Consider the following 25,433-nt stretch of genomic DNA (forward strand, 5'->3'; position numbering starts at 1 on the left):
CAAATTCCATTGCGACGACGAAGTTATTCTGGATTGCCAACGCAATGAAAAATGTAATTTAATTACGAGATGCCATCTAACGTGAAAGTGAAACCCTATCAGGCTTCACTCCTGAAACAAAGGTAAAGGTAAAAATTTTGTTATACGCTTTTTTGAAGACCCCAGTTTTAGTCTTGACGTGGCAACGCGAATTAATCCATCCTTGCCAGATTGAATCTTGATGACGCATTTGTTAGCATTTAATTAGTTCCTTTATTAAAAACACATTCCGCCAAGACATTAATTATTAAATACTTGCTTTATTCAGAAACATTACCGTCAACATTACTGCTCAAAAAACATTACCGTTCAAATTATTATCGTTCTGAAAAAAACTGTTGTTGCCAATCGGGAAAATACATTTTAAATAAAATTAATACGTTGCGTTTACATTCGGGCATCCTGACTTAGTTACGACCTCGGAACATTAAGAACTTATATTTAAAAAAATTAAATCTGTAATATTAATGTTTATAGTTCGAAAGTCTTTAGCTGTCATATAGATTCACCGTCGTTTTCTATTCTTTTTCCGTGTCCTAGTTTTAGTAATATGCGGTGTGTTGTTATCGTTATCCCCAGTAACACTAATGTCATCACCATCATCATCGTCTTCTTCTGATTCAGCTTGACATTGCCATGACTTTAATTGGCTCACATGAGCTGTCGTACTAAAGAAATGTCCTTTCACCTTCTCTTCTAATTGAGTCACTCTATAGGTATCACTTGGTAAAACTTCTGTAACTACCAAAGGTCCTCGATGCTTTTGTTGTGTTTTGGTTGATTCTCCAGTTGATTTAGGTACTTTTCTCATAACTACTATTTCTCCTCGTTCGAATGTTAAAGAATTACTTTTCTTCTTGTCATAATTTGCTTTCATTTTCATCTGCATATCTTCAATTCTCTTTCTAGCTTCATTCTGTAAGATTACTGAATTCTCCCATTCATCTGCGTCTTCATCCTCATCAATCCGTCGTTAAATTTTGGTGAATAACCGTGAAGCATTTCGAAAGGAGTTTCATTTGTAGTCTTATTTATCATATTGTTTAGATTTCTTTCGCATTCCTTAATCTTTTTGTCCCAGTCTCTCTGATTCGGATTTTCCATACTCGTTTTAATCGTAGCCAAAATTGTTCGATTTGCTCTTTCCACCATTCCATTACCACTTGGATGCTGAGTTGAATTGAGTGTATGACTGATTCCATTATTTTGACAGTACTCTCGAAATTCCTTCGCTGTGAAACATGTTCCTCTATCGCTGATAATTTTTTCTGGTAACCCAAAATCATCTACAAAACTCTTCAATGCAACTAACACGTACTTGGTTGCAGTACTTTTCATAGGATATAAGCGTGTAAATCTCGTAAAATTATCAATTATTACAAATAATTCTGTATTTCCTCTTGAACTTTTTACGAATGGTCCTAAATGATCTATATGTATAATTGCAAAAGGTCTTCTACCCAGGTCTAATTGGATGAAGTACTCCTTTTTTCTTACCACTAGGCATTTTATTTACTAGGCATTCGAAACACATCGAAATATGACGCATGACATATCGTTTCATTCCTTTAAACCAGTATGATTCCTTGATTTTGGCAACAGTTCTGTCTGCTGAAAAATGTCCCAAAAGATCGTGAAATTTTACTACAATACCTTTTCTCATCGATTTAGGTATGACATATAACAATTTCTCCTTTTCCTGATCTTTCACTTTACGAAACAATCGATTATTCTTCAAGACGTAATTTTCAGTTACATATTTCTCTGCATTCGTTCTATCATTTATCTTTTTCTTTAAAATGTCTATTAATTTGTGTAATTCTGGATCTGAATGCTGAATCATAAGAATTTGTTCATCTATCGTTAGCGTTAAACAAACTTCCAAGTTGTTTTCAATTATAGAGTCTAAAGTTTCTTCTGGCTGATCAACTGGCGATCGGCTCAATGCATCTATGTGACTCATTTTCTTACCTTGTCTGTGCTTTATTTCAAGATTGTATTCCTGGATCAGATTACTCCACCTTGCTATCTGAGGATTTGAAGTTTTCTTCGCGTTAAATAAACTAAAGCTTGGCAGTCTGTAATTACCGTAAATCGGATTCCAATTAAAAATTGTCGAAGTCGTGTCAAAGTCCAAACTATAGCCATTAATTCTAGTTTGCTTGAATGATAATTCTTTTCTGTTTCTGTTGTTCTTTTACTTACACAATAAACTAAATGCCACTTTCTATCTTCACCTTTTCGCAACAGCATTCCTGCCAGTCCTTTGTTGCTCGCGTCTGTGTGCACTTCAGTCTCTGCTTCGGAATTATATAATGCTAGTATTGGTTCATTAGTTAAATGATCCTTTAAAGTACTGAATGCTTCTTGCTGATCTTCCTTCCAACGAAATGTTTCATCCTTCCTCGTCAGTCTCGTTAGCGGCTCAGCTTTCTCTGCGTATTTCGGTACAAACCTTCTAAAGAAACTTGTAAGACCTAAAAATTGTTTAACTTCATGTTCATTGGTTGGTTTAGGAAAGTTTAATATGGCTCGTACTTTTCTTGGTCCAGGTTGCATACTATTTGATTTTATTAGAAATCCCAAATACTCAACTTCATCTTTTCCAAATTCGCATTTTGTCAGTTTCAATGTCAGCATTGCTTCTCTCAATCTATCAAACACTTTCCTAAGTTTTTCCATCATTTCTTCTCAAGATTTAGCCGGAATTAATATGTCGTCCAAATAGCACAATACTCCTTTATTAAGCAACGGACCTAAAACTTGATTCATAAGTCTCTGAAATTCTGCAGGTGCATTAGCTAACCCAAAGATCATACGTTCAAATTGACCAGTATCATCTGGAGTGATGAAAGCTGTTTTCAGTTTCGCTTCTTCAGTTAAAGGAATCTGCAAATATCCATGAGCTAAGTCCAATGTAGTGAAATCTTTACACTCACTAAGACATTCAAGAAGATCATCTATCCTAGGGAGTGGAAATTTATCTTTAACAGTTTGTGAATTCAACTTTCTATAATCTATCACTAATCGTAATTCACCTGTTTTTTTCTTTACGAGTAAAACTGGACTAGCATACGGAGATCTTGTTTCACTAACAATTCCATATTTCTTCCATTCATTTATTATCTTTATAGAAGCACGCTCTTCGGCATTGGTTTTATACGACTTCATGCAAATAGGCTTACTCCCTTCAATTTCTTTAATATCCATTTTTGTTAAGTTTGTACACCCTAATTCCTCCATATTTAATGCAAAACAATCTCGATACTCATTTATCAAATGTAAAACTTCCTGTTTTCTCTCTGGCATAATATTGTTATTAACTTTAATTTCTTCTAAAGTAATCGGTCTCCTAAACTTCTTAATTTCATTTATTATCAGTATTTCCTTTTGACTTGAATTTTCAGTTTTCTGATCTGAACTTGGTTCAACTAATTCTGCTACTTCCGCTCTACCGATACATTGATTCTCTTTCAAAATTAGTTTTCGATCGCTGTAGTTAGTGACTGGTATCACTGTTTCTCGCTGTATTACTTCCAATAATGAGCCTAACTCATCTTCCGATCCACTTATTAAAACATAACCGTTATTTATTTCATCAGTTTTAACTTTCACGAAATTAACCGTCTTTCGATTTGAGTTTCTTGGGAAGCCTTCAGTTTAATTCGCGGAGTGTTGCTATCATTTTGCAACTGTGAAAATGGGCAGTCATTAGCATAGCGTATGTGCAAGGTATTTCCTATCTTGGCGTATGCAATATGCGGTAAATCAATCCATGTTCGACCAACTAATAAGTCGCATGGTTGCGTTTCATCTCCTACAATTAGAACTGTAATGTCCTTTCCTTCCACATCATCAATCTCTAAGTTAACAGTTACTTTTCCCAATGTTCTAGCGGCTGGTTTATTCTGGTTCCCAAAGCCAAACAATTCTTCCACATCAGGTTTTACAATAAGATTCAGTCTCTTAGCCGCAGACTGTTTCAATAAACACGAACTAGAACCCGTATCTATGATTGCAGTAATTTCTTCTCCATTATTGATGCGAGCATACTTTAAATATACAGTTGGTGAAACACCTGAATTCTGATCCACGGATAAATTATTTTTAACATTTGTCAAGTCTGGATTCTTAGACGTACACCTTTTAAAAGTATGACCCTTTTCATTACATTTCCTGCAAATAATTTCTTTTTTAGGCTGAGGACAATCCGTCGCTATATGTCCATAATCATTACAATTGAAGCATTTCGGCTCACACTTTTCATTGCGGATGCCAGAATTATATTCCCTTTTCTTTTCGTCTGTTTTATAAAATTTATCTCTCAGATTGTATTTATTATCAACCCACTTTGAAATTTTACACACATTTTTAAAACCCACTTTGAAATTACCATCTGTCTGCATGGAATCGTTAACATTTCTTTGTCTTGAATACTGATTATAGGATCCTTCATAAAATTTAGAACCAGATTTGGGCTTTGAATTATGCCTAAAAGTTTTATTTTCTACTTGAAGTACTTCTATCCCTGCCCGAATATTTTCATATTCATCTAGTTTTTCAGCCAACTCTTCAGGATTAATGAATTTAGACCAATCATCAATGAAATAGTCTCGGATAGCAGCGGGGACCCTTTTCTTTAATTGATCAGTAATAATAAGTTGTTTTAAAGAGTCAAAATCTGTTACATTTAATCCAGCAAGCCACTCTTCAAAATAATTTTTTAATTCAAACGTGAAGTCCTTCCACGTATTACGCAATGCTTTAATATGATCAACGAACTTTTGCCGAAACTGTTCAGGGCTTAACTTAAATTTTCTCAGTAGCAGTTGCTTAACCTGCTTATAGTCGTTAGATTTTCTTCTGATTCACGGGCAATTAATTGAGTTATTTCATAAGGCAATAGACCCAACAGCTTGAGAAACCCAGTTTTGTTCTTCTAACCCAATACGTCGTGCCTGTCTCTCAAATAAAACTAGATAAAAATTTATATCACCTTCATTCAAATCATACTTATGCATTAATTTACTCATATCACAAATATTACTTCTACTAACATTAGAAGGAACAGAATCATTTACATTACTACTTCTGATTTCCGCTTCTATTTTCAATTTTTCAAGTTCAAATGCTCTTTGCTTATCTTTTTCTTTTTTTAAAATTTCTAACTTTTCCCTGTCTAAACGATCATTTATAATTCTATCTAGCATTTGTTTAGTAAAGTCTTCGTTATAATTCTTACTATTCAAAATCATATCTCTTAAGCCTACAATTTTAATATCAGAAGGGACATCTACATCAAGTTCCAAAGCAAGTTCTTTTAAATCACATTTTTTGCCTCTTACCAAATAAGCCATCTTAGACTTCAATTTTCAAATACTAATACAATAATTATACTTAAGTTCTTTCCGTTTAATACTTAGACATAACATAAACAGTTTATGAATTCATGTACCTTTCTACTTTCAGTTTTGGCAAGCTTCCGCATTCAGTTTAGGCTTAGCGTACGTTAAGGCAATACGTTGTTAAATCTAGATAATAATTCTAGTTTATCCCACTTCTGAAATGTTAGCATTTAATTAGTTCCTTTATTAAAAACACATTCCGCCAAGACATTAATTGTTAAATACTTGCTTTATTCAGAAACATTACCGTCAACATTTCTGCTCAAAAAACATTACCGTTCAAATTATTATCGTTCTGAAAAAATCTGTTGTTGCCAATCGGGAAAATACATTTTAAATAAAATTAATACGTTGCGTTTACACATTCTATAGACCAGGTCAAAGGCAAAGGTTTTTCTTTGATGATAAGAACCACGTAATCAGTCTTTAATTTGGTTTGGTCTTGTTGCTACCTGAGTCGCTCTTTAGAAGAAACAAAATATTCTTCTTTCCAGCGATTCCAGAATCCATGTCGAGGGCTTTGAATAAGTTCCCACATAGAACATATTGTGCCAGAAGCTGGAGATGTATCTGGAACGGTAGCCAAAGTATCACTTGTAATAGAAGAAGATGGGGTTGAAACATAATAGAGTCAAAACGGGAATCAGTCATAAAATTAAGTGGCCACGGGAATAAGTTATAAAATTAAGTGGCCACGGGAATCAGGCATAAAATTAAGTGGCCACGGGAATCAGTCATAAAATTAAGTCATAAATTAAGTGGAAGCTCAGAATAGCTTCGATCTGGCAAGGGACGTTGACAGCTCTTTGCAAATCAAAACTCTTTCAATACTCTTCTCATATAAAATTTCGCTGAACGAATGAAAGTTTCCCGTGTTCTTCTCCGAACTGTGATCAGGCCATATAAAATGCCATTTAATAGACGATTAAAGTAGTTCTCGCGATACTGAATCTGTTGAATGCAGAGAAAACCAAATTTGATTTAGTTCGTTCAGTTATCGGTATGCTCCCACTAAATTGTTACCTTTGCCACTGTAAATATGCCGTAGTTCACCGAGACGTAAAATAAAGCGTCTAAGTGCAACAATAAAAGAGTTTACTGCCAGATCACTAACTGCTTTGATATGCACTACTTTATTTGGCAAGTAAATATATAAAAATATATAACTGTTCTTCGTTTTAGAACCACAACCTGTATTAAAGTTTTGGAAAATAGGACCAGCATAATCTACATCATATGGAAAACAGAACGTTTCAAAATCAAATGATGTTCAAATAAGTTACCCATCAATTATGAAATTGAGGTAACATCAAATCTGTGAAAAATTAGGCATGTGGGAATACAGTTGAGAATCAATCTTATTTGTATTATCTACTAGCACAAATTATTATTAGTAAGATGCTATGGGGCAAAATGAGAATTATAGAATAAATACTGCCTATATTCAGAAGTCAAATAACAAAAATCAGCGTTATATTTTCAAATTTTCACAGGACTAGTTTCGATGGTTTTACCGAACCACCACCCTCAGCTGCAAAAGCGCAAATGAACGAGATAGGATATAATGATTAGATAAGATAAGAAAGTCTGGACAGAAAATAAGCTAATGACGCCATCTGTTGATGAAACCAGAACTAAAACATAATTTTTTTAAAGGCCAAAGGCAAAGATGGATTGGAATTAGGATCGTTAACTAGAAAGAAAGATTTTTTTTTAATGTGAAATGCCTCTAGAAAATCCAGTTCTCCAATGCAAGATGTTTTTTGAATAATTTTGGCAGCAGAAAAATGTGTAATTTTCGGACCAACAATGTTGGGCAACAGAAGACTTCTGTGTTTCCTTTTTTCTAACATATGCATCATGTTCCTTGACGCGAAATTTTAAGGCTCTCTTAGTTTGGCCAATGTAAATTAAACCACACTGGCAAGGAATCCTATAAATACCCCAGGAATTCATATCCGGAATGGGGTCCTTGAGTATGGAAATTGAAGCAGAAAAAAATTATGTATCATTTTATTATGCTTTTACAACAGCAGTTATTCTATTTTCAACTAAATGTTTTCTTGGTTCTGCGTACTTAGTAGCAGTTTTAAAGCACTTTTTTGTTTCTTATTTTAAGAAATAAATTTTGATCGACGTGACTTTTATTTGCTCGGCAAAGAATTTGGATTCATTTGCAATATGAAAATTAATAAAATATTTTGCAACAGGAATAAGTTTATGTTTCAAATCACCAATCAATAAGGACTTTTTTTAAACAAAATATGCCATTATAAGTGCAAAAATTAAAAAAAAATAAATCTTGAGTTATGAAAAACTGATAACCAATACTTGTATATTTCAACACTTCGAAATGGAAAAAAAGAACAACGAAGCAATTGTAGAATGCATACAATCTGAAATAAAAGCTTACACAGATTTGAGAATGTAACTAATTTTAATATCTGATACGATGCATTGTTTGAACAATTATTTGGTTATCATTTAAAAAGGTTTCTGAATATGCAGTTATGGTATAAAGAATACGTAGTTAAATATATGACTAATTGCATCGCATAATAACACTCAGGAAGGAAAACTAAACAAAGGGTACAAACAATGAAACTGAAATGGTGGATTATACTGTTATTATCCAAATGCATGTAGCCTATTCTCTAATAACATTAGCTTAAACTCGTGCACCAAACTGAGTTCTCGCTGAGTTTGACATTCCACTCGAATGTATGGGCTTCATGGCTTTACCGATTGTCTTTATTAGATATACAAATTTATCCATGTAAAATATGGTTTTTTTTATTCGTTTACTTATCAACTCTTTGGAATATCTTACTAAAAGTCAGAAGAGGGCAAAATACTTTTTGCGATTTGGAACTGAAAGCGATGAGAGTATTTTGTATTGCAACATCGTCAAAACAGTTCTACTTATTAATTTAATTTATTTCAAATAAGATGCAGGCATTTTGTGCAGATTGCAACAACGTGAAGAAACCCATCTGGTTAAAAATAAATTTATGCAACATAATACAAATAATTGCAATAAAAATTAATAAATAATTTTAATTTCATATCTAAGTATCCATTTCATAAACTAAGTTATTCGCACAAAAGCAGTATTTTGTGAAGGCACCACGAGCAGTAATAAGAAGTTCTACATGGGAAGGGGCATGGATCAAAGAAAAGAACCTTTTGTTGTGTTCCAGAGGTGCTGTCTGCTGTAAAGCTAAGAGAATTTATTTTTTATGATTGTTGGAGGAGAATTGTTCGAATGTATGTTTATTATTATTGTTATTTTGTTATTTTGCCTCTATTTTCCTCGGCTACCACCAGCATGCAAATTAGCAGCATGTATAAGAATATAATTTTTGAAGTTAAGAAAGAGCATCTGATATGGCCACTGATTATATAACGATATTTTTCGTCCAGCTTCTAGATTAATTTGAATCGGCTTATTAGCTGTGTTTATTAGCGAAAATCCAGGACCTGCGCCTAAAGTTACAACGGATTTTGCCTTGTAAATAAATTATTTTAAGTACTTAAATTTCATTTAAACCTTTGTATCCTGTTAATCCTGCAGGTAATAGTGACCTTTCTGTTTTTACTCGAGCTGTGTAATTAGTTCCCTAAAAATCGAAACAAAAATGCTTATTTTAATCTCGGTCGGTATTATTTTACTGGGAAATCTTGGTCGGTGTTGTTTTACTATAATCGATGTTATTTTACTGGAAAATTTAGAACTAGCGATAAGTTGTCTGGCAATCTTTTCAGATCTAGAATTTAACCTTTAAGATAGTTAGAGTTCGCGCAGAGTGACATGGAGGTAATGCACGTTTATTTCTTTCTAGCATGCTTATTTCATACAAGTTCAATGACGTACCTCGCACTTCTCTGGCTTCTATGGCTTCTTCCTCTCTTGGAGTTTGTCGGGCTCAAAGTGCTTTGGTCATTCATATGGTCATTCGTAGTCTTTTCTGTAACATATCGCTAGGAACATGCTGTAGGAAAAGTTATGACCTCTGCCAGTGCAGTTTCTCTAATATAGTATTTGCTGTTGAGAATACCCACAAATCATAGCAACTAGAATCGTCCATGACAACGTACTGCGCCCCATATATAATGCCTTTAGTTTATCAATGTAAGCTTTAAATTGAATGCTGGAAAATGACACTTACCAACATCATGGCTTAATATGTATCAGACCATTATCGTCGTCCACGTTAAAGCAGACCTCTTCGGAAAATGTGACTTTGCCAGTCTTCATATGATTTTCTATATTTATACCCTCATAACAGTCTGATATGCCATGAGAGAGCATTCTACAAAGGAACGCTTATATGCAGTTATTTGTGCAGCAAAAGTTATGGAATCGAGGAAGCAGAGAATGCCATAGCTGTTGCCGTTCTCCATGCTGTTCTGACATTTTACAGAATACTTCACATTTCGCATGCTGATATGTAGATGAGATGTCTCATCCCATGACCTTGTCATATCTCTTAATACTTGCCGGACTGACGATTTATTCTATTCTCTTTAATTCGCTACTTCTATCAGTGATTAGCCTTACGAATGGTAATACTGAAGTATGAAACTGCTTCATGCAGGCCGATAATTCGTTCTCCTTAGAATTTGATAATATGTTTGTATGATGATTTTTGACACTTACAAATTATAATGACTCCAACAAGACAGTTTCTAGCTCATTGTTAACTATAAATTATTTATCATTCTCCCCAGGCGCGTATCGAGAGGTCCGTGGTTCGAGTTCCTCATTTTTCATCTTTTCTTCTTCGAAATGGCCTAATGTCTTTACATCACATTCAAGTATGGAATTGTATTAAGCTTAACCAGATGGTCACACGTATAAATTTATTATTTTGGTACTGCTAACAGCAACCATTTATTCATTGTTTTTCAGAGAACTTTACAAAATCTAGCACCATGTCTTTTATAGCAGTATACGGCAGCGTTCATCAGAGGACCGTTGAGAAAAGTGTTGAATTCTAATAATTCAACCCGGATTCAAATCTCGGCGAACGGACTGATTATATGAGTGTTTTCTTCATGTGTGAACTAACTACGAGAAAGTTACTCTTAGAAAGTCCTCCACGAAGGTTATAAGGTATATAATTTCTCCCGTTATAAGGTATTTCTCCACGAAGGTTATAAGGAATTTCTCTTGAAGGTTATAAGGTATCTCACATACTTTCAAAAAATCCTAATGTCTCTACAGTGGCGCCCGAATTAAAAAGGATGGTGGATGATTGGATTTGGCGATTGGACCCAGGATTTGGCGATTGGGTCCCCTAAACGCCAGTCGCCCTTTAAAGAGGGAGTATATAAGGTATTTCTCCCGCCTTCATAAGCATGGCTTTATGGTGTAGTGGTCAGCACGCCGGGCGTGTATTCCAAAGATCCGTATTTCGGTTCCCGGCGAAGGCGTTACTCATTTTTAATCTTTCCTGCTCAAAAAAAAAAAAAAAAAAAAAAAAATACCCCAATGTCTCTACAAGGTATCGCTTTCATTAGGCAAATAGCTCTCGAATACTTTTCCATAGTGCTGTCTAATGCTGTCCTCTTTCAGTGCTTTCTCACATGTCTTTGCCCCGGGGAAGTTCGCAAGGCTACCTAAGCATCATATTTTCTCACTCTCCAACTTCAGCTACCGCTGAGTGCCGCGACTAACATACCTAATGCATGTAGTTTTCCGGTTGCCATCATTTAGTTGGTTTTAGGAGCGCTTCAAGCAGTATACTGCCGTAAGTGGTCACGTGGTTTGCCAGAAGGCATCTCGTTGGTTGTGATAATTGCAATATTAAGGCCTGAAAAATTCAAAATGCACAAAATATGTAAATAAAAGAGGTAAATAAATGATGAACAAATTTACATAAAATAAGTCTTTGAAGTTATATAACTTTTTTCCCTTACTGACCTAAATTTGTGCTTATAAATAGTTACATGTGCAGCCCCTGTGATATAAATGTCTTGATATATTTTAGTTTGAATATTTCTAGTCAGACTTTCTTCTTGAGGCTATATTGTAGTCAAAGTGAGATTTACAGGGACTGTAATTGTCATTCTCATTACTGCTAATTAATTTAATTAGAAAACGAATGGCAAAACTTCATGATAGTCAATACATTAAATATGACTCACCATCTTCAAGCATATTTAGTGCTCTTAGAATCGAGGAGAAGAAGCATTCTGTTTCAGTTATTGGAAGTAGATTTTTCATAGCGGAATATAGATTATGTTGCATTAAAAAGCAGATGCAATACACTTTATCCAGTATTTAATTAGTTGCTACCTTTTTACGCTGTCCTGATTCTATATTTTTCTGAAAGAAAATGTTAGAATCACTCAGAAAGTGAGTCGTAACTCACATGATACCAAATTTCATTCCTCTGATTCGAAATAATACTTATGCAACTCTTCCTGCAATTAATCCAAGGATAAATAAAATCGTCTTGCTAAATATTTCATTCTGTATATTCATTCTGTGCCCTATGTACAGCTATTGTGGAAATAAAAGATAATTAAAGATACTGCGGAAATTAAAAAAATTAAGATAAATATAAATATATTTGGTATTAAGATAAATATAAAGCAATATATATCATATTAAAGATGTCACGATTGCCCTCTCTTCATTTTACACTATAAGAAGACCGAGTGAATTTACGACCTTATATTTAGATAGGAAGATTACAAAAGATCACTTCTGGGTTTTGAAATTATGTAAAAAAGGAAGTTTAAAATGTGAAAGAGAATCAAGAATTTGAAGAATAACAATACATGAGGTACGTTTAAAACTAATTCCTATACGATGTCTAATAATAAACTAAATAATATCAGAAACTTTCGATTAATAACTTTCTATTCTTTTAGAAGTGCGAAATGAATAAGTTATACTATAATACGTTTTGAGGGGGGAATAACTAAGAAAACATGATGTATTTCGTGCTAAGAAAATATCCCGCTTTCACTTAATATCGATTTATTGTATTTTGCAAGTTAGCGTTCGTGACATGCTAAAGATAAAAATAGTTTTTCCTGTTCTCAAATTAAATATCTCGTTTAGGAAAATAAGTGATGTTTGTAGCCCTCATATTTTGTTATTTTGTTTATCCTTATTCATATTCATCCATTTAACTTCGGGAGAGTTTTAAACTTTTGAAACTGACAACTTGCAACTAGATGTAAAAGAAATGAAAGTAAAAGTCTTATTATTGTTAGTCGTAGGGCAAAGCATATTGTTTTAAAGGTTCCGAATTTAGGAAAAAATAATTTAAAAAAAAAACACAGTTTGTATTGCTGAGATACACGAAATATTATTATGCCACATTCGACAGAAAGACACTTGGAACAAGTACACCAACTGGAGGCTCCAAAGCAATGCTTTGCTGACCTCGAATGTTACATGTTTTAAGTTATGTTTGAATGAATTCCAGGTATGATTTGTTGCAAAGACTTCAAAATTTCAGTTATTTTAAGCTCGAGATTGGATTACTTTCATTATCATCAAAAATGAATAATGCAGAAGAAAATCTACAAATAAAGCTAATTAATTTATAAATATACCATTTAATAGATAATTAAGTTATAAATTAATTAACTGCATTTGATAAAATCTTATTTAAAAATCTGAAGATATATATTTTATTGCATTATAATCGTACTTGTAAAAACAATTGCTACTATCAGTTGCGAATTATTCTACTAAGGTTGGTTTGGTTTGGTTTACTGAGATTACGGCAAAGCACATTGGGACCATCTGCCTAACGAGGTATGCTTTTGTGGAGGACTTTCTAAGGGAAACTAGCTCGTATACAAATTAGGCATGGTGAAAAACAACAGAACATCCATGCAGCCAGCTCGTTCGCCTGGGATAGAACCCTGGTCGGAACTCATAGTGTTCAGTGACTTTACCGCTCGGTTGCTGGCTTAATTTTCACTAAGAATAATGCTTTCTTTGGAAACACTTTTTTATGTGAAATATGCGCAAATTTTTTACAGTTGAAAATAATGAGAAAAGATACCCGATTGCCGATGAGCAGTTTCACAGTTCGTCGAAGACAGTGTTTAGTGATTTTTCTCCGAGGCTATAAACATTATCAGAATTGAAGCGCATCAAATTTCAGGCTATAGTAAGAAATATAAGAGTAATTCTTTGAATACGGACATGTGTATTTTTACACCTACAACAAAGAGAAACTTGACGAATAACAGAAAGAGACTAAGTAGTCATTATTTATTCTCAAATTTCGTCCAAATTAAAACGTTTTCATAATTTGTTTATTTTATTTAAAGCAGATTGTTTAATGATGCAACCACTTGAGAGCTTTCCTAAGGAGCTTTACTAAGGAGACGTTAGTGCAATGTCATTAGTCGGGCTGTGCGTCGCATGAGATTGGTGTACATTTTCAATCGCTAGGTGTAGCATGAGCTGACTCAAGCAGATAAGGACAGGCGTGTTGGGCCTGCACTAATCTGCTCGAAATAAAAACACGCAAGTATAAAACGCTGGAATGGATCGTCAGTTGTGATGAAAAGTGGATTTATTTCAACAACACGGGCCGAAAAGGGGGCTGGTCTGCGCCCGGTAAGCCCGTCGGCTGCGTCGCAAAGCGCAATTTGACTAACAAAAAGATCGTGTTAAACTGGGAAGTTACATTACTTTTTTAATTTTCATGTCTTTTAGTGCCTGATAAAATTCTGTCACACAAAATATCGCACTCATTTCCTTGTTCTTTGCAACGAACTACTTCATTCTCTTTTTTTTGTGACGAAATTCTTAGATGGATAGTTTTTCTTCAAAAATATGTTACATTCTCTACACAATGTTTTCTCTCAAAACAATGGTTTTACTGTAAGATTATGTACTTTTTGCATCAAACAGTAACCTGTAGAGTGAAATCTTGCTAATAAACTATAAAAGAATTTAATGTGTTTGTGTGGGGGGGGGGGCGTATGAAAGGAGCTAGACAAAAAGAACATGGCAAAAACAAGACACCTTTAATAGTAAAATTTACCACAATATTACTTTTGCGGGACAAAGTATATTGACCTAAAATATTTTATTACACAAATTCTTACCAAGTATTGTTATTTCAGTTATTTTAAAATTTTTATACACTAAACTGGCTTTTTTATACACTAAACTGGCTTTCAAGGATATTAAAAAGGAGACTAGAAGGAATAAGCCCCTGTTTAAAAATTCTAACGGATAACCTTTCATATTAATTGCTCTGTAAATAATAAATTGATAGAAATACAATTAGAAGTACAAAGACCTTTATTTGTGTTGTTTGCGCCTTCTGTACATTGCACTTCCGAGTTTAATTTCGCTTTTTTGCTATTGATAATTTTAATTATTTGAAATTCAATTATTTGAGCGAATATTTCTTCTTTCTGTAGAAGTTCGAAATGCTTCATAAGTTTTTTTTCCACTTCAAAGATAATTTGGAAAACATTTCGATGCAATTTTTTAAATTGATTAACTCTATTTAGTTTTTATGCCTTGACGTCCTTGACTGCATTTTACACTATTCAAAATTAAATTTTGTACTTTAATTATTTCCTGCAAAGAAAAATAAGATATAAGCACGAATTAAATACAGACTTTTCATAAGTATGAAAAATATCTAATGGTAAAATTTAGCTATGATTAAAATGTTGGTTATAAATTTATCTTTAATATTTATGCAAATAATGCAATAAATATGCAAAATATATGCAAATAAATAAAATTCATTTAGCCGTTGAGCCGTAAAACATGAAAAATAATTTAATCACTTCCAATCTCTTACATTTGTTTTCACAACCATTCCAAGAAAAATTTAATAAATTTTATAAAATATATTTATACAATTTTGACAAAGATATCTAAATATTTGCACCATAACATTCTCACACATTACACAAAAATAATATCTGATCTGCTCATAACCGTAAATTCACACAGAGATATACGTCACTTTCCAATTCTCTAATTACTAGTACTAAAATTATGTTACTGTGTTGTGACTTATCTCATTTGCCTGACAGTAACATCGGAACAAGCCCACAAAATTCATCGTGGTAAGGAATACAAGATTACGCCTGTCGTTGGCAAATACCTTGAACAGTGTACGACTTTGCTCAGTTCTGCCCCTAACTTTGAAGGATGATAGACCCTCGGACCCGGAGGGGCACGAGTCCGAGGGTCTCCCATCCCTCTTCGTCTACCACAACCTTTCGAGGGGACTTTCGACTCGCCGCATATTTAGAGTGCCATCATGCCGTTAAGACACTATACATTTACAACATCCATGCCTTCTCCGGGATTCAAACCCGGGCGCTTCGGTAGGGAAGTAAGCGTCGCTGACCACTATCCATATTGGGGGGCCTAAAATTATTCAAAAGCTTTAAGTTTAGGCAGATTTCAAGATTTGCATGAGGAGTGGTAAAGATGCCTTTTTGTCAAAGTGTAATCATACTTAGAAAACGAGGGAATTGTGTCAAATTCCCCCAAACTGAGTATCATTTGGGGGAATTGTGTCAAATTCCTCCAAATGATACTCAGGTTTATTCTAACCCGAATAATTTAAAATTTAAAATTTGGGTAAACATTCTTCCCTTATATTTATGCTTTACATATTAGAAGAAAAATACACCGAAGTAATGTTTAAAACTAGGTAAAAAAGTAACTTCATTTTGGGGAAAATTTTGAATAAAACTCCATCGATTTCGGAAATTTTATTTATTTTTCTTTTGAAAAAATTTTCTGGGGAAATTACATTTAATATGAATACCTTTGAAATCGATATAATTTTATTTAGAATTCACTCTTAAACTAAAGCTGTTTTTTGCTATCTTTAAACTTAACATTTTCCCACGATCTAATCCCTTTTTTGTTTCCTGATAATATCAAATAAAAATGGGAATTTTTATAGGCAAACAGAGATTTTTAATTTAATCTCTTGTACAGTGCTTTTACAGCAAAATCTAATATGCCTCAGCAATTTTGAGACCTGTTGTGTTTAGGACCTCATAAACAGTAAAAACTGTAACATGAAAATTTCTTATTGCTATCTAATACTTCAGAAAAGACTTTATTGGTAAAAATTAAACACTTTTTTATTTTTAAATATTTGCATATTTTATTTTAAAAATTAGAATTTTTTAAATAGGGACTATCATCAGAATTTTTTAAATGGCAATCTAATCTTCAAATTGAGATTATACCTTTGCGTTTGAAACAGTTTTGGGCTGAATAATTACAATAGGTCTAATACTTTAAGAAATAATTTTCAGTAGTTTAAGATACAGAATATAAAATCAAGTAGACTTTCAAAGAGAATTATTAAAAGGAGACTTAAAAAATTTAAAGGAGACTTTCAAAATAGCAGTACAACCAAAAAAGGCAAGGAGATATAATATTATATCACCATAAATTAATGCAACAAAATTTGATTTCACATATAATTATTATAATATTTTATTTGCCGTATAATATTCTTTGGCAAAAAAAGAATTATTAGCATTTATTTCAAAAAGAAATGACTTCGAATCAAGATGTAGCTTAAGACGTATTTAAGATGTAGCCGTGCAGCTTTTTTGTCGGATTGCTTTCAGACGTGACCCTTCAAATACGTCCGTCAAGTGAATTGAAAATAATTTCTGTTTTGCCAGAGCAGAAATTTTTACAAATGTGCCTAACTTTTCACAAATTTTTACTATAGGAACCCAAAACCCTGAAATTTCCAATTCTTTTTTTTCTCAACCTGATTTGGCATATTAAAAAATATCTAAATATGATCTTATTTATTCAACCAAAACTACAAGAAATTACTAAAATTGTAAATATTATGCAATACACAGGGAAACTGTTATCCAGGAGATCCCCACTCAAAGAGTTTATATTTTAACACAACACCCATCTGAGGTTCATGTCGCCGCTGTTGCGTTCCCGCTGCCTCTGGAAGTCATACATGCAAATTAAGGAATTTGTAATTGCTTTTTACGATATATAAAAATTAATATTTCTACGCAAATTCTATTTTAAAATCATGTCACCCATTTTGTATCACGTCGGGGTTATTGCGCTGGCGCTATCAATTCTTATAAACTGTGCGAATTTATTTTGGCACCGTATGCATTTATTCTTTAAAAAGTGCAGATACTTTGAAGCAAAAATTTAAGGCTCTCTCTATCAGGTTTTCGCGAATATTTCGAAAAGGTTGAGGAAATTGGCCAAAGTGGACTGTCATTTTCCAAAAGCTTATTATTTCCAAAAGCTATTAAGTATTTTCCAAAAAAAAAAGGCATGCAGGAGAACAAAGCAAGTACCACTTCTTACTAAAACTGTTGCATGGCATCGTAGTAGTTTCCACACTGTTCTGCAGCTTTATTCGAGCGCTTGGTAAAATTTTGCGCAATTCACCTTGAACCAAAATAAAAAGAAAACCTGAGATCATCAAAAATAAATAAATAAATAAAATAAAATAAACAAAAAAATAATCAAATAAAATAAAAAATTAATTAATTAATTAAAAAATAACTACCTCTACCAGCCTACATGAATCCTCTTCACTCTGAGTAAAGCCTGGCTAACGCTGGGTAGTTCAGCTAGGGTGACTTCGGTTAGGGGTATAATATAACGCGGTAAGTACACAGGGTGATTACACACTTTTATAACGATTTCGATAAAGAATTTTAAGAAAAGCAAGCTGCTCAATCGGTATAGCGGTTAGTGTCGCTGACTGTCGTGGTGCCGAAGGGCCCGTGTTTGAATCCGGAAGAAGGCATGGATATTTGCAAATGTATAGTGCCCGTGCAGCATGGGGGCACTCCAAAAATGCGGCGAGCTGAATGTCCTCTCGAGGGGCTGTGGTAGGGAAAGAGGGGTGGGATACACTCAAACCCATCCCCCCTCATTGTTCTCTCCATTAAAACTGGGGGTGGAACTGAGCTAAATCGAACTGTTACCTGTAAGGTGGTCAAGGCTGTTGCCAATGACAGGCGTATCTTATACTTCTTGCCACAAGGAATTTCGTGGGCTTGGGCTGACTATAAATCAGATAAGTGAGCATTAGTCAACAACAACAGCAACAAAAAAAAGCAAATGTTTTGGAATACAAATTTTTGGCAACAACTTATTATTGGAAATGAGAAATATCATCTTCTGCTTTCAAGTTTATTCTTCTTTCAAAATCTCGCATATAGTTTCAGATTGAAGGGTATGTTTTTGCACTTTCCGATTCGTGCTTGGATGTAGGAGTGAGAGGTGTTTAAGAAAAAAGAGGTGGTGATAGAGCGCCTTAAAGAAGGAGCGATAAATGCTCACCACCCTGGAATAAGGCTATGGAGAAATGCGCTCGAAGATGGCAATTGGAAACTCTAGTATGCTTCGTCACATTCTGTGTCTAGGCTGTGCCTTTTTTGCATTGAGAATAAGACTTTACGTGTTTTTAAAAAAATTCTCGTTCGGGTGTAGAGCGGTAATTTCAGGTAGTAATTTGTGAAAAGCGTTTCTAACATCAAACGTTACGTACCTCTGTTATAGAATGTTATATGTTATATGTTTACCAAGATTAAAAAATTACTAGGATCATAGAAATTGCTATTTATCACCAAATACCGAAGATCAATATATTCTTACTGGGATTTCTTACTTACTTATCTTGTTTCTAGTTTATTTCACTAGAAACTAGATTATTTTAGGAAACATTCAAGTTTGTGGTATTGATCATAACCAACAAATGGAATATACGATGAATAATAAACTAGTCCAGATAATAGCTGACTATTGGCAATCAGTAATTTTTTGAAAAGTTCTAGAGATATTTTTAAATAATAGTTGTTATTTCTTTTTCAAACTTTCGTAAAAATGATTTTCCAACCTAGATAAAAAAAGGCGGAAAGAATACTCTTCTGTTCTGCGAAAAGACGGGTAGATTATTTGCTTTTTAGATAAGCAAAGAATTAAATCAAGGAAGGAAGACATTTACAAATAACATTTTATTTTACTTTACAGGACATTTACAAATAACAAAGCAAACCTTCTAACATCTGCAGAAAGAAAATCACCAATTGGTTACTTTTCACAGAATATTCAAAACAAAAGGCAAACACAACATTATGTGTAGCTTTATAATGGATCTTTTAAGAACACAAGTCAACGACTCCATTTGTTGTTCACACATATAAAACTGATTGGAAATATGATTTCTTTCTGTAGAAAAGGGAAAGACAATGACTGTTTACTTTCTGAAAAGAAAGTTCATCTTTCTTTCTTGCTGATAATTCCGGAAGGTGGACAATCTTAATAAATATCTAAAAAATCAGTGCAAATGTTATTTACATTTTGCAGCAAATTTGAAGGTATTGAAATTATTGCATTTTTCCTTTGCAAAAACTTTCAAAATATATAAACGAATCAATAAAAAAGAAAAAACAACTTGTAAAACATTCAGGCTTTGAAGTCGCATTTTTCACTAGAAGGTTTGAAACGCCTCTGCTACGACATTCTGATGTACGCATGCAATGATTGTAATTGCGTAGATGAAAACAGTGGAACTTTTAACAGCTTAGAATACTGCGTAGATGACCGAGAATACTGTAGAGGGTTGAAGGTGGCAGAGTAGAAAGTATGATGACGCAATTAGCACAACGTATCTCGAAAAATCACAATCTTTACTTTTTTTACGCATATCAAATCATCCTTTTTCAGACAAGATGTTTCCTAATTATATTTGAATACAGTAAGTTGCATTTTGAAGTACGACGTCGTTTTAAGCAAGTAAGCGGCAGCAGCATACATTAAAAGCATCTTGCCGGCAGGAGAGCTTATGCGGAAAAAAGAGAAGAGTGTCATAGCACTTCAGAGAAAGAAGGGTGTGAGTCGGAAAAGTTTCAGTTCAGAGTTTTGGTTTACAATTAATTTGAGTGGACAAGAAGTATCTGCATTAAAACGTTACATAAGATAGAAAAATCTGGAACCTGTGAGAAGAGATGAATTTAGGGGCAGATCACCAAATTTAGAATGTTAATTTTGAGGTCGTCAATTATTTTTTGAAACAGCCATCCTATTTTGTTATATCTTACATACATATATACAAAACATTCACAGAAGTCTTTTTCCGACCTTTATTTTCGCAACCAGAGGTCGTAAATATATACTTTCAGTTGGAAGGATTATGAGACTGACGCGCTGCCTACTGCGCTACCGAGACATATATACTTTCAGTTATAAAATATTTTGAATGCAAATATTAATGCAAAGATTCATATCTGGGCAATTTTAAATTTAGAAGTTATAGAATTTGAATTTTCACAAAAAAACTGCTTAACTTCTATAATTATATATACATATATTATAAAATTTTAGTTAATTTACGTGTCCTTGGCTACTAGAACCTTGGGGAAGAGTCTGGCCGTTGCTCTTCTTACAACTATAAAGGCAAGGTCAAAGGAAGGGTTATAATACAGGAAAGCCTCCACTTGGGCTTTAACTTAAGGTAGAGAATAAGGAACTAAACTAATTATAACTAATTTAAATTTGTGCAGAAATAACTAACCAAGTTGGCCCATAATTAAGCAAGCATCACCGGCGAATACTAACAGGCAGGTAAGACTACGGCCGAAAGTAGTAATATAGGCTTAAAGCAATGATGTGGCCCGAAGGCAGAACACGCTCTACTGAAAACTTCTGAGCACTTCTACGGAAGTGACTGTACTTCCCATTAAATACCGGTTCTACCTTATTTACATTAAACGCGATACATTCTGGCAGGCAGTTGTAGCTGGAAAACAAGGACTGAAAGGAAAAGATTTCAAAATTAAAAATAACTATTAGAAAATCAACATAATCCCTACAATCAATATATACATATATATATAGAAAGAGAGATGGATGCTTTAAGTTTATGTAGAGAGAGATATATAGATATAGATAGATTTAAACAAATTTAAATTCTTAACAGATACGTATAAAAGTAAAAAAGGAAAAATTCTAAAAAAAGGAAAAAAGCCAAAATAATTTAAAATAATTTTAAAATATGCAAACATGTAAAAGATTTAATTCTCGAACTAATCTACAATATCATTTAAATTCAGAAGCATAAGCAAATCAAGTGCAAAATCTATCCATGAAAATAAATCTACTAATTTAAAAATTAAAATTAAATTAAACAATTTTTTTTAAAAAAATGCACATGTGAATGATCGTAGAGTAGGCAGGAGACAGACTTATCAAGGGGAAGTTGCCTCCAAACCTAACTCTCCAATCATTCAATTCGTGTTTCGTCATTCATGCAGGCAAGAGTAAAAGTCAAAACCAAAAGTAATTCCAATAAAGTGTTACCCTTAGAAATTAACAGTTAAGTATTAACATTTAAGAATTAAAGTTCAAAAAGGAAAATACTAATTAAGTCTTTTGAGAAACAAGCAAGTAAAGTTAAGAATTAAACTTTTTCTTAAAAAATTAAATTTTTTCAAAATTAATTTTTTATAAAATAATAAAAAATTTTAGAAACCAATGTATTTTAAAAATCCTTGTCTACAGAAACTTCCCCTACACGAATATGCATATCAATAAAAAGAAACTATAAAAGAACTATACATAATCCATATAAACCAATAAGAAATAAAAAACAAAAAGAACTAATTCACAATTTTTAAAATAAATATATATTTAAAAATATAATTTCATATTTAGAAAATACTTAGATACTACATAAAAAATTTTAAAAAAAATACTTAAAGCAAGTAAATAGTAAGTTTTAATTCTAACTTACCTACTATATGAGTGTTGGGGTCTGCAAAAGTGTTGTGAAAGAGAAGTGTGTTCTACAAATTATATAGATTGCGCTTATGTATGTAGGTAAAGTTGAGTGTCAAGCTGCTGTCTTTGTTATAGTAAAAATTTTTTTGTAAATATTAATTAATTTAAATAAAATTAAATTAAAAATCCTAAAGGTAGTAATATCTTTTTGATATACCAATTAAATTACTTTTGATTTACCAATTAAATCAAGTTCATTAAACTTTTAATATTTTCTTTCATCAAATTTAAGTTTTATTTAACTTCGTAAAGGAATTTTTGAGAAATTTCTGGAAATTTTAGAGGTTTTTTAAAGACTTCATTTCAAAAAAATTTTTGGGAAATTTTACTTTAAAACTTTAATATTAAAACATTTCAGTTTTTCTTAATTACTTTAATTTTTTGCAATTTTCACACAAAATATCTTTCACTTAATTTTTTAACAATTTTCACAATTTTAACAGAACACACATTTCAAATTACAAACAGTTTACTTTTTTTTCACATACCACTTCACTTTAATTTCCTTCAAGCAAACATACATCTCTTGATTGGCTCAGTTACTTAACTCCCTAAATAATTGATTTTACTACCTTTAGGATTTTTAATTTAATTTAATTAATTAATATTTACAAAAAATTTTTTTACTATAACAAAGATAGCAGCTTGACACTCAACTTTACCTACATACATAAGCGCAATCTATATAATTTGTAGAACACACTTCTCTTTCACAACACTTTTGCAGACCCCAACACTCATATAGTAGGTAAGTTAGAATTAAAACTTACTATTTACTTGCTTTAAGTATTTTTTTTTTAATTTTTTATGTAGTATCTAAGTATTTTCTAAATATGAAATTATATTTTTAAATATATATTTATTTTAAAAATTGTGAATTAGTTCTTTTTGTTTTTTATTTCTTATTGGTTTATATGGATTATGTATAGTTCTTTTATAGTTTCTTTTTATTGATATGCATATTCGTGTAGGGGAAGTTTCTGTAGACAAGGATTTTTAAAATACATTGGTTTCTAAATTTTTTTATTATTTTATAAAAAATTAATTTTGAAAAAATTTAATTTTTTAAGAAAAAGTTTAATTCTTAACTTTACTTGCTTGTTTCTCAAAAGACTTAATTAGTATTTTCCTTTTTGAACTTTAATTCTTAAATGTTAATACTTAAATGTTAATTTCTAAGGGTAACACTTTATTGGAATTACTTTTGGTTTTGACTTTTACCCTTGCCTGCATGAATGACGAAACACGAATTGAATGATTGGAGAGTTAGGTTTGGAGGCAACTTCCCCTTGATAAGTCTGTCTCCTGCCTACTCTACCATCAGTCACATATGCATTTTTTTAAAAAAAATTGTTCAATTTAATTTTAATTTATTAAATTAGTAGATTTATTTTCATGGATAGATTTTGCACTTGATTTGCTTATGCTTCTGAATTTAAATGATATTGTAGATTAGTTCGAGAATTAAATCTTTTACATGTTTGCATATTTTTAAATTATTTTAAATTATTTTGGCTTTTTTCCTTTTTTTAGAATTTAAATTTGCTTTTTTACTTTTTTACTTTTATACGTATTTGTTAAGAATTTAAATTTGTTTAAATTTATATTTCATTCCTTGCAGCAATGGCGCAAAGAATATTTAATTAAATATGTATTTAAATTTATTTTTTTAATTAAACTCAATTTATTCTTATGAAACAATAGATATAGATAGATTATATATAAGATCGAATTTTGATATGAAAAATGATACATAGCAAAAGTAAGGTAAAGGATAACAACAGCTCCTCTAGTACTAAAATGGAGAGGAAGCAGAATTAATTTCTTTTAAATCGTTTTAAATACATCAATGAAAACTTAAAATTAAAAATGTAAAATGAAGTATATACCTTTAATATCTGAAAGAGGTGTAATTTTCATTTGCGATGAAATCCTCTCCTATGTTACACTGTCTAAAAGTTTAGTTTGGTAATTATTAATAGCAATAATGAATTACGTTATTACTAATTATCAACTAATAATAATAACTTGACTAAAATTTAGAATTTTTAGTTCATTTTTGTGAATGACTTTTATATTACTTTATATGGAAGCACTTCCGCAGAGAACCCGGTAAATGTAAACATCGCCAACTTTGACGATAATAGTTCAAACCTGGTAACCCATCGGATTTATCCTATTCGCTTGTTCGAAGTTTGCAACCATTCCTCATGCGTTCATTTTGTTGAATTATCACTGTCGTTGTTCGCATTTGCAGATTTATATTATTCTTCTCTTACTTATTATTATTTTTTCTGAATTTTTTAACAACGAATAGATAGAAATATTTTTGTAGATATATGTTAGATATTTTCTAACAATAACCTTTCAGAGGATGGCAGGTGTGACATAAATAGATGATTAATTTGAAATAAAAAATATTATTGATTATCTAAGATGACAGAATAGTTCGGTGCATCACCATGGTCATCAAAATTTGCAAACCACTGCTGGTGTAAGGAATATATTGTTTGTGTTAACTGGAATTTAAGACAATTTTTTTCGTATATCACGCTTAACCGGTTAATTTCAGTATATTACTACTAATTTATATTTTTTAAATGAATTTTTATTTCCGTTACAAATCCTTATATATTGTCTTATGCTTAATATATTCTTTTCTGTGCTAATTCGAATTTAATACAAATTTATTTTCTTATATCACGTTTAATAGGCTAGTTTTACACCTACATGCTTATTATCTGTGAATTTTTCCTACCATATGCTTAATATATTGTTTTGTCTGCTAATTTGAATTTACATGCACTAAAAATCACGTTTACGGCTCGGCTCATCGTCGATGAACGGCGAGCTTGGCGAATAAAAATGCAACGGCGCCAACGGGTTCTTTCCCGAAGCGCCAACGGGTTCTCTGCGGATGAAAACCCGATTAGGGATGATTAAATGCACTAGTTTCAACGTTTTAGATAGATTAAAAATTTAACACCTAAAACACAGAGCTGCTGTTACAGTTTAAAATAACGGAATTTGTAAAGGCGTTTTTAACTATGCCATTTCGTTTTATAATACTTTCCAAATTATCTTAAGTCTGATAATAGAACTGTGATTATTAAAAATCAAGATTTATGTTTAACGCAAATGCCCTATTTCGAGCTCCAGAACGTAAAGAA

At 32.2% G+C, this 25,433-nt stretch overlaps 1 long non-coding RNA gene across 3 annotated transcripts in view; it reads right to left on the reverse strand.

Annotated features, from left to right (window-relative positions):
- Positions 1-25,433, reverse strand: part of LOC146997368 (uncharacterized) — a 369,770-nt gene that overhangs the window by 255,178 nt on the left and 89,159 nt on the right. The window lies entirely within an intron of this gene.

Source organism: Stegodyphus dumicola, chromosome 5 (assembly GCF_044657685.1).
Source record: "Stegodyphus dumicola isolate Sdum_Otavi_A_Nest chromosome 5, ASM4465768v1".
Lineage (NCBI taxonomy): Eukaryota > Metazoa > Arthropoda > Arachnida > Araneae > Eresidae > Stegodyphus > Stegodyphus dumicola.